This window comes from Notolabrus celidotus, chromosome 5 (assembly GCF_009762535.1).
Source record: "Notolabrus celidotus isolate fNotCel1 chromosome 5, fNotCel1.pri, whole genome shotgun sequence".
Lineage (NCBI taxonomy): Eukaryota > Metazoa > Chordata > Actinopteri > Labriformes > Labridae > Notolabrus > Notolabrus celidotus.
The window spans coordinates 10,003,048-10,016,431 of record NC_048276.1 but is presented as its reverse complement, the minus strand read 5'-3'; the positions used below and the strand labels follow the sequence as shown (position 1 = coordinate 10,016,431).

General features: G+C 39.4%; 1 protein-coding gene across 1 annotated transcript in view; it reads right to left on the bottom strand.

The window, feature by feature from the left end:
• The window catches only part of cadm2a (cell adhesion molecule 2a), a 282,932-nt gene that overhangs the window by 201,184 nt on the left and 68,364 nt on the right, over positions 1 to 13,384 (bottom strand). The gene's annotated exons all lie outside the window — the stretch shown is intronic.

The window sequence follows — 13,384 nt, the reverse complement described above, 5'->3', positions numbered from 1 at the left end:
CCTACTTTTTTTTATCAAGTTAAGCTACCAGCTTCCAAAGTGTAAAGAAAATGAAAGCAGCAGGTAAATCATGAATACAAAAACTGCTTTTTGAAGTTTTTTTTTGAAAAAACAAATATGAATCACAAGTTTTTTAAATGTATCCTGGCATCATTCCACAATTTATCCCCCAACAACAGAAACACATCTGTTTTTTAGCTTTTTGTGCAATACATTGACAAATAACTCTGAAATCATATCGACTCTTCCGCTACGAACACCATTGCCATCACAAATACCTCAGCATGATGGTCATCCGGCTATCAGGTGACTGGAGTCACCTGCAACAATCCCTAAAGCTGACCTCTCTCGTTCCACTCGCCACTTTCAAAAACCTATTACAACCCATAACTCAACATCACTGCACTTGCTTTTAAGTTGCTTTTAAGTTGTTCACTCCTGTCATATTTTTGCATTGTATTGTTCTGTTTCTAGGTTTCTCTGTATTTCCTCTCTGTTTTTTTGTTTTGTTTTTATTCATTATCATGCCACCTGTGTTGCCTTTTTGCCCAGGTCATTATTGTAAATGAGAATTGGTTCTTAATTGACTTACCTGGTAAAATAAAGGTAAAACAAATGTGTACTTTGCGTTGTGTTTATTTGTGAAGGGGTTAAAGAAACTTGTGATCACTGCACATGTTCTCTGTCCAAACAGAGGTCTGGGTCTAGTGTGATAAAACTAGAAAAGGGTTTTGATTTGAGAGCAGAAAACAAACATTAAAACTCAGATAATAAGAAGTATAATTACGTTACTGAATATTTTACTTCTGAACAAAAAACAAACAATAAACTCCTGTATTGTTTCCAATATTTGTCACAGAAAAAAGCATATATAACATTTGTTCCCAACACGTTGCAGCCCTTGTTTGTTCATATTTAAATGATAATTGTATAACTTAACACAGTCGTACTGTCAGACACAGGAACCTGTGCACAATAACATTTTATAGCAGTATAAATAAGTTCAATTTAGTTGTATAGCAATTTTCAAGCACAAAAATACATTGCAAAAACAAAAACAAAAACACAGCAAATTACAAGCACAACTCTTTAAAGACCATACTTAAATATTTAGACATAGATCATCAAACTGGTCTAACAACTTGTAAAAAAAGAGTTAAAAGAAGTTGTTGCAGAAATAGAGCAGTATTACAGAATCAATTGAGACTGGATGTCTGGCTTATTTTAAAAGCAGTAAAAGTTTCTGCAGATTGAATACTATACTGTTCCAGAGCTCAGATGTGAGAGCAACAAACACTCCATCAACTTCATCTTTAACATGGAATTTTGGAGCAGCCTGAAGGCCAAGCCCATCAGGTCTAGGAGGCCTCTTTGGACGGTTAAGGGTTACACCTTTATTTATGTACTCTGATTAATGTAAGTAAAATGAGCAATTAAATCCTCCCTCATATGTTCTGAGCATCTGCATTACTTATATATTATCCCCAACTCTGTTTGCTTCCATATCTGCAGGGCTTTTTGTATGGCAGAAAATACTGTGCTCTCCTCTTTTGCCATTCAGCAATACAAAATAAAGGTCCACAGAGATGGCCTCAGGTATTCATTCTATTTTTCTGAATGGACACTTTTATCCTTCTGTTTACATCATTTTTCTTAATGCCACATTTAAAGCAGTAATGTCTGCTTTTTTTAATGGAGGAAGGACTTCAGTTTCCAGATTGGCAAAATCTCAAATACACACATTTTTACACTGCCTCAGGTGAGACAGAATGTTAGATGATAACTGCATTTCTGGTTTATAAAATAATAACACTGCAAGTTATAGACTTTTTCGAGAAGCAGTGTAACACGGCCCTCTGAGGTTAAATGTTAAAAGCCTTTTTCACCTCTTCTTGCACCCTGCATTACTGTTGCATGAAGAGAGTAGTGTGATGTGATCTGTTGAATCTGTAACTACACCCATTAGTAATCCCATAAAGCCTTGGAAAACTCACAATAGGAAGTCAGCAAAAAAAGGTTCAAAGGGTTGGGGAGTTACATTTTAAAATATGAAATTAAATGGTGCTCTGATCATTTGGTTGGTTGCAGACGAGTACGCATTTAAGATTCATTGTTAATTTATCACCAACTCTGCCAAAAACAGACTTTTTTTTAATAGCAACGAACAAAATAGCTCGACATATTGTGGTCTGGCATGGCTCAACAGAAATTTCTTGGTTCTGACGCCATGTAATGTAGGCCACGAGATTGAGTACATGTTAAAAGCCACTTCAAGGTTTTCTCTGTTTTAAGTGATGGAGAACCAAGCCAAAACATTCCTTCAGCAAGACTCCATTGATTTATTGGTTGAGTGAATGTTTTCCAGATTGAAATCTTGCCGCTAGAATGGACAGCATTTGTCTCAGACCACCTCCTTCCAATGGCTCTGAGATCTAACTACTGAAGGAACCCCATCACATTTTACTCTCTAGAGAGGCATCCAGACGACACCTTTACATTCAACCCAATGGTGGGGCAATCAGACAGCACTTTTTTATATTTTATCCACTTGAATGGGTTCCAGGGTGCACTTTTATACATTCAATCACCTGCAAGGGCTTCCAGGAGACATTTTCTATATGTAACTCACTGGAGGGGCATCCAGAGGGCACTTTTTTAACATTTAAATCCACTGAAGGGCCTCCAGCGGGCACTTTTTTTCATTCAACCTTCTGTAAGGTCTTCCAGAGGGCACTTATTTACATGTTATTTACTGGAGGGGCATACAGACAGCCCCTTTTTATATTCAATCCAATGATGGAGCGTTCAAAGAGCACTTTTTAAAATATTTTATCCACTTGAATGGCTTCTTTGGGGTACTTATTTACGTTCAATCCACTGGAAGGGCATCCATAGGGCACTTTTTTAAATTCAATTTATTGGAAGGGCATTCATAGGCCGCTTTTTAACATGTTATTCACTGGAGGGGTATCCAGGGGGCAATTTTTAAAAGTTTATCTACTTGAAGGGCATCCTGAGAGCACTTTTTTACAGTCAGTCGTGGGTCATCACTGCAACACGAGAGTCATTGAACTTTGCATAGACATCAGCGTCCGCTTCAAATCAACGAAATAATATATTCTGCAGTGGACTGTACCCAATGGAGTGATCTTGAGAATTTATCTTTAAGCCAAATATGTGTTTTGGTTTGCGGCATGGGTTTGACGTCAGTCCCAACACTCCACCAGCCAAATTGTTTCCGTGCATGCCTTGGCTCCACCAGCACGATATGTCAGCGTCCACCAAGTCACAACCATCAACATTAATATATCAAAATGCGCTGAACTAAAATGTTTAACCTTAATGCAGAGGATTTTTTCTGATGGCACATTTAAGTTGATGTTCAGTTTGAAAAAAAAATCTTAGTTAAACTGGATGCTGAAAGTTTTGGCAGTATTGGGCGCCAGTGTAACTCAGTTGGTAGAGCAGGCAGCCCATGTACAGAGGCTACAGTAACTGTAACAGTGTCCACAGGATCAATTACAGATAAGTTGCATATCATACCCCCTCTCTTTCTCTCTCAAGCTGTCCTATTCAGCAAAGTCTAAAATCCCCCCCAAACAACTCCCCTTAAACTTTTATGGCAACAGGCAAATTGTCATTTTTCCATCAGCATTGTGTGCGAGTCAGCAAACACTCATATACAGTATGTTTTCCCATGTTCACATAAGAGTTGCCATGTGTCTGAAAGTTGTGGTTAATTTAGATCTCACTGTCTGTGGAACCAGCCGTAACACGTCGGCTCTTCTCCAATTAACTCTGTCAGCAGCCAAAGACTAAACTCTGTCGATTTCCAGACTTTGTACTTCACTGAGTGTTTCTCTGCTCCTCTACACAAAAGACTGATTTTTTCTTTGCCCTGACACACAAACACGGCGAAATAACTGAAACCTCCTTTCAAGTCAAGAGAAAAATTGGACAGCAAAGCAAATGTTTTTCTTTCTTTTCAATTCAATTTTTGTCATGAAATGTCGTGCTAATAATTACAAGGAAAAAATTGTGTTTCTCTACCTGTGCAGCCTGTGTACATACCTCACGCTGAAAAGCCACAATTTTGAGCCACACAATGACACTTTTGTAAAGTTTCCTCGTATACTTAGTTGTTTGTCTTTCACTTGCACTAAAATGGTTTATTTATATTTCAACCCAGCTCATTCTTTCAAGCTTGAGGGGATATTTAAAAAAAAATGGGCAAAAAGGAAAAGAATGTTTAAATGGAAAACATTTATACGTTTCCTTTCTCCATGTGGGCTGAATTTATTAATTGGCCCCTAGTGTGGGTTGTAGTTAGAGGTTTTAAAGAATGCCTTTGGGGTTTGTATCTTATTATTATGAGCGTGCTGTGCCAAGAAAAACAGGAAGTTGCACACAAATAGTGGGAATTATGGGCTCATGCTGAGCAGAGGGGACCTAAAAAGACCCTGAAATCAGGGTCACTTCAGGCTAAAACCAATGAAAGGGTTGTAACTCCAGTTACTACAAATCTTTAAAATGTCCTTTCTACATAACTATTAAGAATATTGTTGCCTGCTTTGTTGAGTTTGTTCAAGAGAAAGTCAAACAATGTGAAAATGATCACATAAACTGTATGGTGTCACTTGAATCATACAAGGGGAACAAAATCATCAGCTTTTATCCAACATAGAAACATTTGAGCACCAAGACATTATCAACAAAGCACAAGTGGTCAGTTCTCGCTTTAACAAACTGTACTGACAGTGAAGTAAAGACTAGGGATGAACCAATTCAGTCAGCTAGACAATTAAATGCCATCACCATCCCTCGTTGGCTCTGAAATTCACTGCTGTTTAAACATATTATTCATGTATTTATGAATGTCCACAGTGCAGACATCAGGGGAGCAGGAGTGGAAAACAGCCCTTTCCAAAACTACACCGGTGTTCTGGTTAAATGAGAACAAAGAGGCATCTGGGAGGACTCTTTCTGCAACAGTTTTTGTAACTATGATAACCATTGATGCACTAGCTGAAAGTCGCTAGATGATATGGTAACTTTTTAAACCAAACACTATCTTTGGGGCGGCTGTGGCTCAGTGGGTCGAGTTGGTTGTCGGTGTGTGAATGTGTAGGTATGACACTGATGGCCCCTTACTAGCAGCCTCTACCATCAGTGAGTGAATGGTGAATGTGACAAGTAGTGTGCAGGCGCTTTGAGTGGTCAGAAAGACTAGAAAAGTGCTACATAAGTATAAGTATCAGTACAAGTCCATTTACCATTTACTATCTTTGTGTCCCAGCAACATCAGTCCCCAATGAAAGTGGGTTTTTACAGCTGCTGGACTTACACTTAATGGGCTGAGGTTTCAACTTTCACCAGAGCATGTTGGCATGTTCATTTCACTTAACAAAAATGTTTAATCAGGTGAAGTAGAACATTGTAATGTATTAGCTATGCCCCAACAGTTTAAGATCCCATATAATGAAAAGTGTGATTTCCCTTGCCCCACATGCAACTTGAGTTATTCTCCAGCCTCACAACCCTGATGTGAAGGAGAGAAAAAGCCTTTGCATTGTTTCTGCAACCCACATACTGTGAAAAGATAACAACAAGGTGATTTGAATATTCTCCTGTGGTGACATAATAACAGATGAAATGCATGCAGGTCAGAGGCAGACATGGCAACTGCTTTGTGACTAGTTACAAAACCCAACACAAATGTCTACACTCAAAGAAAACAGTGGTTGCTTTTCTATTTTAACAGCAACATGCTGGCTACAGTTGGTGCTAATTTGTTTGATCCTTTGTACCAACCACTTCAACTCGGACTGCTTCAATAACACAAACAAATCCCTCAAAGACATGTTATTGTAACTGCTACAACACTTCAACAGTTGCCTCCTCCTGTTTGGGTTAGTTGCTGGATCATATGAGCAGTAAATCGGCACATGTTCTTCTGGAGCGCTCGCCATTTTTGTTCTGTTGTTTTTCTGCCTCTGCATATTTCTGCTCTTCCCTCCTCAGAAAGCAATCAGGCAGCCAATCAGCGCAGCATCACACTGTCATAGTAACACTGCCCTCTCAGATCAGTGCATGGATAATGAGTTTAGAAACTGAGAGGCTGCAGATCCTCCACAGAGGCTGAATTTGTGATGTTTTGTTGCAACATAATTCATGTAAAGACAACTAGGAAATGTCATCAGCAGCTAAGAATACAACCTTACATGGCCTCTAAAGTTGAATGAGACCGTATGCTGTTTAACAGACTAAACATGTTAAACCAGGTCTAACAGTTATTATTTTGTAGGTCTATTGTTGGTCAGTTTTTTGATGACAGATTCTTTTAATGTGCCTTTTTTTGTATTTTCAATGGGAAATTGTATTTATTGAATGATTTGCCGTCATGTTTGGCATGATAATGTGCTGTGTTTGTCACACACATAGCAAGGGGCCCCATATTTCAGTGGCAGTTTATTCATTTGAATTTTTTTTAAGCTTTATTGTGTGATTTGCAGTCGTTCTTTGTGGTAGAATGTGACATGTTCATAATGCATGTCATAGAGATATTTCAGCATTTTAAATGGCTGTTAAATTCCTTATTGAAAAAACTTTCAAATAGGAACTACATCAGCCTTTAGCAAAGTCATCTGGACAGTATAAAGCTGTTTCAAATACATCATGCTAAATTTTTCAGTATGATTTCTTACTCTCAGACCGGTCTGCGGATCAGAATTCATATTTCTGTTCAATCAACTTGGAAATTAGGTGCTTAGGAGCATTCCTAGTAACAACTTCACAGAACCATGAGTCAGGATCCTTTCAATATATCTGATTTTTTTCTCAGCTTCAAAGTGATGAATCATCTTTACCTTTTTTTTTAGCAGGATAACTGTGAAAGAGAGTATATTCCTCTATGACCTCTCTAAATATAACTTTCATGGCAACAGCTAGAGAATGAGCTCATCTTGCAGCTCATGCTTAGCCACACACACAGACACACGCACAAACACAATCCTCCAATAACTGCTATCCTCTCTGCCCAATGCTATCTGGATGTCCCGGGGCTGCTACATCAACATGTTATGAAAAGGAATTTACAGTACTGCATTATCACAAGATAAATTTAGTAACTGCTCCTGCCGAAGTGTATTGGTAATCACTCATGTTGAAATGTTTTATAGTGCATGACAAAAGCCCTTAAGAAACCATGAAAAACAATCCCTGGAAACATGTCGGTACAATTTTTCCCTTAACTCAATATTTTGAGCTATTATTGCAAACACACATCAGAAATATCATGCGTCACTGGGTGACTCAGGAAAGTTTCAGGGCACTTGTAAAAATCTCAACTAACACACACAGTCACACAGCTGCCTGAGAGGCACTTCATACCAAAAATAAAACAGAAAATCAACACATTCACTTTGTGCTGCGCTGAATTAACTCTGCTCCAATTAACCACCACACACATGCAAACACACACACACACACACATTAAAAGCACACACATCTCACTTTCTCCTTCACACACACAGCCATAGACTTTTAAACAGGGAGTGTTTGGTTACTGATAACACCTCTAATATATTTCTAATGAGGCACCTGCCAGGCTGTAGAGCTGCTAATTCACTAGCAGGTTCAGCTGAACAGCGAGACTCTCTGCGGCTCAGCGGGGGACGTGGACACACACAGAGAGGGGGAGGGAGGGAGAAATGTTTTGGAATTTTTAACCTGTCAGATAGCAATACAGCTAATGATACAATTAGGTTGAATAAATAAAAGAATACGTGAGTCGTGCTAAGTTGTAATCTAGCAACGGGAACAGCGTTTCCTGCAGAGCGCTACGCCGACGAACACAATATATCAAGTAAGATCTGAATGCTGAACTCCAACACGGATAATAATAAAAATATTCATCACATTCTGCCAATTTACACACAGCTTATTTTAAGTATCCTTCTTATGGTGTCATTTTCATGTGAACTAAGCAAAGCAGAGGAGCAGGTGGAGAGGCAGCACCGTCAATACAAAAACATATAGCAGGTGCAGTCTGTATTTACTTTTCAGTTGGTTTGAGAGAAAAACACCATCTTTGTGGGCTCTTTCTTATGATGTAGCAGACACCACAACAGCAGGTTGGTTTTTTTCTTCCTGTAAGTGACTGAACCTTTACAGCTGCACAGAGACCTCCTCAAAATGCAGGAGGTTATGATGACCCTGTATGTGAGCAGGCCCTCCATCTGCAGGAGGCTGGTGGGCGGAGTCAGGTCGTTAAGAAGATTCAACTCACCTGTTCTGGCAGCTCAGACGACTATATGAGCGGTTGGCAGACGGCCAGTTTTCTTCTTTCTTCCCTGGCTTTTACTTTTGTTTTTAAAAGTTGTCTTAATGTCGAGTTACTTTAAATATAAACATATGTTTAATAGAAAGTGATGTTCAGTCTTCCACTTTTTCTAGCACTTTAAGCCTATAAGCTGTGACAGAGTGGCGGTTTATATTCCTGCTGTCTTCTTATCTATTTCTGAAGCTACCCTTGATTTTTTTTTATGTATTTGTTGATGCAGGTCTTTTAATTGATATGACTGTACAAATATCATTGACATTTCCTGTTGTGGGATCAATAAAGGTACATCTTATCTCTTCTGTGGTCAATTTTTGGTAAATAGTGGAGTCTTGTTGCACCTACAGGGCTGGCTTATGGCTAAATTCCACCAGATCTGTGATTGGTCCGTCTCCAATCCGTCACAGAATCAGATCCGGTTTCTATTATAGTCAATGTGTTAAATTCCACTGGATCCACGTGCGTCTCTTATCCGGCAGGTCGAAGCCATCAGTTACGCAAGACTTCTATTTGTGTCGGATGCCAGAGCACGACGCGTCAATCCCAACAGAGCAGATCGAGCGATACAGGAAGTCAGGCACCAAACAAAATTAAAACATCTGGTTAATTTTCAGAATAAAACATTCAGTGTTATCACCAGATCGTATTTCACTTAACTACAATAACAAACCGTCATAATGAGCGGAGCCAGGCCTGGAGTCAACAGGTCAGAGGTTTTCAGAGGACCATAAAGACAACATGGATGAGTTGGATAATCATTGATTCAGTTATTACCGCAGGAAAATCTTGGTCACATGACTCAAGCTGTCCTGCTTCATGCTGTTTTGACAATGAAGCCAGTGTGTGTTGACGGACGAGAGCAGCGGATTGGAGACAAACCTGACACAGATCTGGTGGAAGTCTTATGTTAGGGTTTGGAGTTATTACAGACAGAGTGAGACCAGTGAAGTTAAGATACAAGTTACAGAAGTGTCATGATGCGTCAACCTTACTGGGGTGACATTTCACTGTAGACACACTTTGCAGATAGATCTTACACTTGGACACCTAACACTAAGTCACAGTGGCCAGTCTAGATCTAGATTTGATTCACAACCAGGATCACATTCAGGTTACAGTGCATGCTCTGTGCATTATCAGTTCAACTTGCAGTTTGGGCATTTTTCTGCACCCATGTAAGGTATCCAGATGCGGATCACATTACCAGGAGTAAACTTTGCGGTTGCAGTAATTGCAGGTATATTTATGATACTCAACTATTCATGTGATATACATCAGCTCTGGAGATCATTTGACTTTTTCACACTTCTTCTTTGAGAGAAAATAAATCAAATATCTTTTTCGCTTCCATTTTGATACAGCCAATCATATCTTGCAGACATTCACCATCATTCATTCGCAGTTAGAGCAGACGGTCACTAGGAACCAAACAGCATCCTGCTACACAACACAACAGCCCACTCTCGCTCACCTGCTAAAGTCTCATTGTTCCCTTACTCAAAACCTGAACATGTTTTGTCCTGTCCATTAGCATGTAGAACAAGCCACCAAACAAACACTCAGACGAGAGTGCACTGCTAACATTAGTCTACAGGCTAGATATCCAATTAGCTAATTGTTCAGCCCTTAAAAGACCATGTAAATGTCACCAAGATCTCTAAGGATTCTGACGTGGTTTTATATTCTTGTCTCTTCATTACCATCAACAGTATATAATTTACCCATGGCTTGTAGGGCGTAGTGTCATGAGTTGATGTTTAGTTCAGTTTTTTCCTTATGTCTCATGCCTTGGTTCCACCCCATGTTTATTCTGTATTATTTGTCCTTTGTCTCCCTTGTGTGTTTAATGATCCATGTCTCTTGTTGTTTTTTCTTGTGTTTTTTAGTCTTGTGTTGTGTTTCCTGTTTTATGTTGTAGTTATTTTTCCCTGTGTCCAGTTTAGGTTTACTTCCTGTCTTTGTGTGTTTCCCTCCCTTTTTGATTAGCCTGATTTGTTTCACCTGTGTCCTGTGTTCACACCTGTGTTGATAACTCTGTGTATTTAGCTCCTCTGTTTCCCCTGTCCTGTGTTGGATCATTGCACATCTCCTCTGTGTTCTCTGTGTGATTCTTTTTCCCACTGTTTCCTTTTGGATTTCATTTTTGGACATTTTATGAATGTTTTGTTTGTATTTCGTGTTCTTTTAGTTATTGAAACCTTCTATTTTTAATCTGCACTTAGGTCCTCTTTCCACCAGTTCTCCCAACGTGACACAGGCTGTTTTCAAAACCACCCGCTACACTAGTAATACGTGCTGATTTGGCCAAAATTCAGTAAGTAGTATGCAGTGTGTGAACCAAATTGAACAAAATCTGCAGTATGCCAAAACTACCTGGATGTCTACTGATTCAGGAACATTTCTCAGAATGCATCAGACCAGTCTCCCTCACGTACCGTTTCCCACAATGCACAGCGCTTGTGCCGCTTTTTCTTTTTTCTTCTTTTTTCTTCTTTTTGATGGGGGGCACTCAGTTCTTAGGTGCTGTGAAAATCATTAAATTCCATATAAACCACTTCTTAACTTTTTAAATCATAAGTGGATGCTTAAGAAGCATGCAGTACGTATTTGCATACTACATTTCTATGTAGTATGTAGTATGGCGGTTTCAAAAAAAGGAATAGTACAAGATGGTTTACTTCGTATCTTGTCCCCTGATGGGCTCAGCCTATGATCAAGTTCCCATCAAATATAGTCATTGTCATACCCCTCAGGACAGTTTTGATGATTCTGATAAGAACTTTTTGACTTTCAACATCAAAAAATCTGGCTGCAGATTTAGCCTATTGGTTAAATTGCACGCCCATATAGCAGGCGGCCCAGGTTAGACTCCAGCCTGCGTCCCCCTTCTCGAATGTCATTCACCCTCTCACTCCTGGTTTCCTTCTCTATCCACTGTCCTCTCCTCTCTGAATATAGGTGTAAAAAGCCCCAAAAGATAACTTTATAAAGAAAAAGATAAACAGAGTTACAACATTACACTTTCTGGCAGTCTTTGACTACAAAAAGGGAAGACTGGATTTACTTTAGTTTTGCATACACTTAACTTTGGAATACAAAATTACACTTAAGAGTTCAAGCTGATCTGAAGGTGACACCAATCTCAAAAGTTTCTCCGTCGTCTTCTACAAGAGCTCTCCACTAACATTCCCAGAGGCATAGGTGTGAATGATTTCCTTTTTTTTTTTCTGGCTTGAAGTCACCTTACTGTGGCGAGTGTGCAAGAGACAAAGAGCAAATGCAAAAACAGCACGGGAAGGAGACACACAGCTGTACCCAGAAGAGTGAGGTGACAGCAGGTTGCTAAAGAATTGATGAGCAGAGAGGGGACATGTTTCACCTAAGACACTTCCTGCTGTGATACACGTCCTGCATGATGACTCGCTGTCATCAATATCATTACATCCTGCTGAGGTGAGTTGACAAAGGTATCTGGTCTGTATCAGCACAACCTTGTACTCTGCCAGGACTCTGCGTGCATGGATCTGCGAGAGGGGGAAATGTGTGTTTGTGTGTTCGTGAAGGGCATGAGAGAGTTTTATGGGGATGCTGCAGTGAATTATTTATTTAGAGATGTGCTTCTCCCTGCTTATAATCCAATTGTAAATGCCTTGCTTGTAACTTGGCTTGACTCTCCTGTTGTTTGTACCATTTACTGAGAGTCCATAAGTCCACTGTTGTTTTAAAATCTGCCCATAAACAGGATTGAGTTGAGATGACTTTATAAGTTCATCAACCTTGACTCTTGAAGACAACAACTCTCCCTTGTAAAAAAGAGACACAACAAATAATATCTATGTGCATTTTTAAGCAGAGCCAAGTTGGAACAAACATGCATAAAATTAGAAAAATATGAGTCACAGCATCACCTTGAATTTTAAATCAAGGAAGAAAAATCAGAACGATGAGGTCTCACGAAGAGAGGTGACTTAATATTTCAAAAACATTGGCAGCAATTTTGTATCATAATCACAGCGTCTTCTATCAAACCAAGACATGTACCCTCTCTTTGTGTTTTTGTCTGCGATGAATAGTGGTTTTTTTTTTTCAAGGTGACTGTCAGAAAAGAAATATCGACAGTATAGTGTAAAATATCACACATATAAATGTTCCACATGGAAATAACAGAAAACAGTAAAGTATTACTCATGACACCGGCAGAGTAAAAACAATGAAAAGCATTGCACTCAATACTTGCAGGTGGCAGGCCTCTTGGCCACCTCTCGGGAATAAGCAACTGTTGTATAAACCGCCCTACAATCTGTCAAAACATCATATCAGCTGGTGCTCTGTGATGTAGCAAATCAAATTTCAGTGGCTGAGTGAAGGGGAGCTATTCCAATACCAAACTGCTGTCCTGTCAAATCACAGGACACTTGCCAATAACAAGCGGCTTCTGGCTGAAAACAAATGAATCAAACTCAAATCTAATAGTTCAGACACAAACTTAATCACAGATAAAGAAGGGAGTCTATTGAGGATCCTCAGTGGTGGGCTTATGGAAGCGGAGGGTTTTTTCTTCGCACGAAGGTTCAGACACAAAGACTCATCTCTGATAAGGGGAACAGCTGTGGCAGAGGTAACAAGATGACCCTTTTACATGTTTATTGGGGTTCTTTAGACCGATGTATGTGTACAGCATTCAAATCCAAGTCAAATTTCCCTTTGGGGACAATAAAGTGTGTCACATCATACTGTACTGTACCGCATCCTATCCAATCAATCATCAATCAATCTTTATATAGCCCCAAATCACAACAAATGTTATCCAACGAGTCTTTACAAACAGAGCAGGTCTAGACCGTACTCTGTTAAATTATTAACAAAGACCCAACATCAAGACAGGATAAGATCCAGTCCCATCTTACAGACAGGACTCAGTCTGATCCCATCTAAATCCACCATGAGCAGAGCACTTTACAGCATTTAACAAGTTACAGCGTCAAAGAAAAACTTCCTTTAACAGGCAGAAACCTCAAGCAGAACCAGACTAATGTTAGGCAGCCA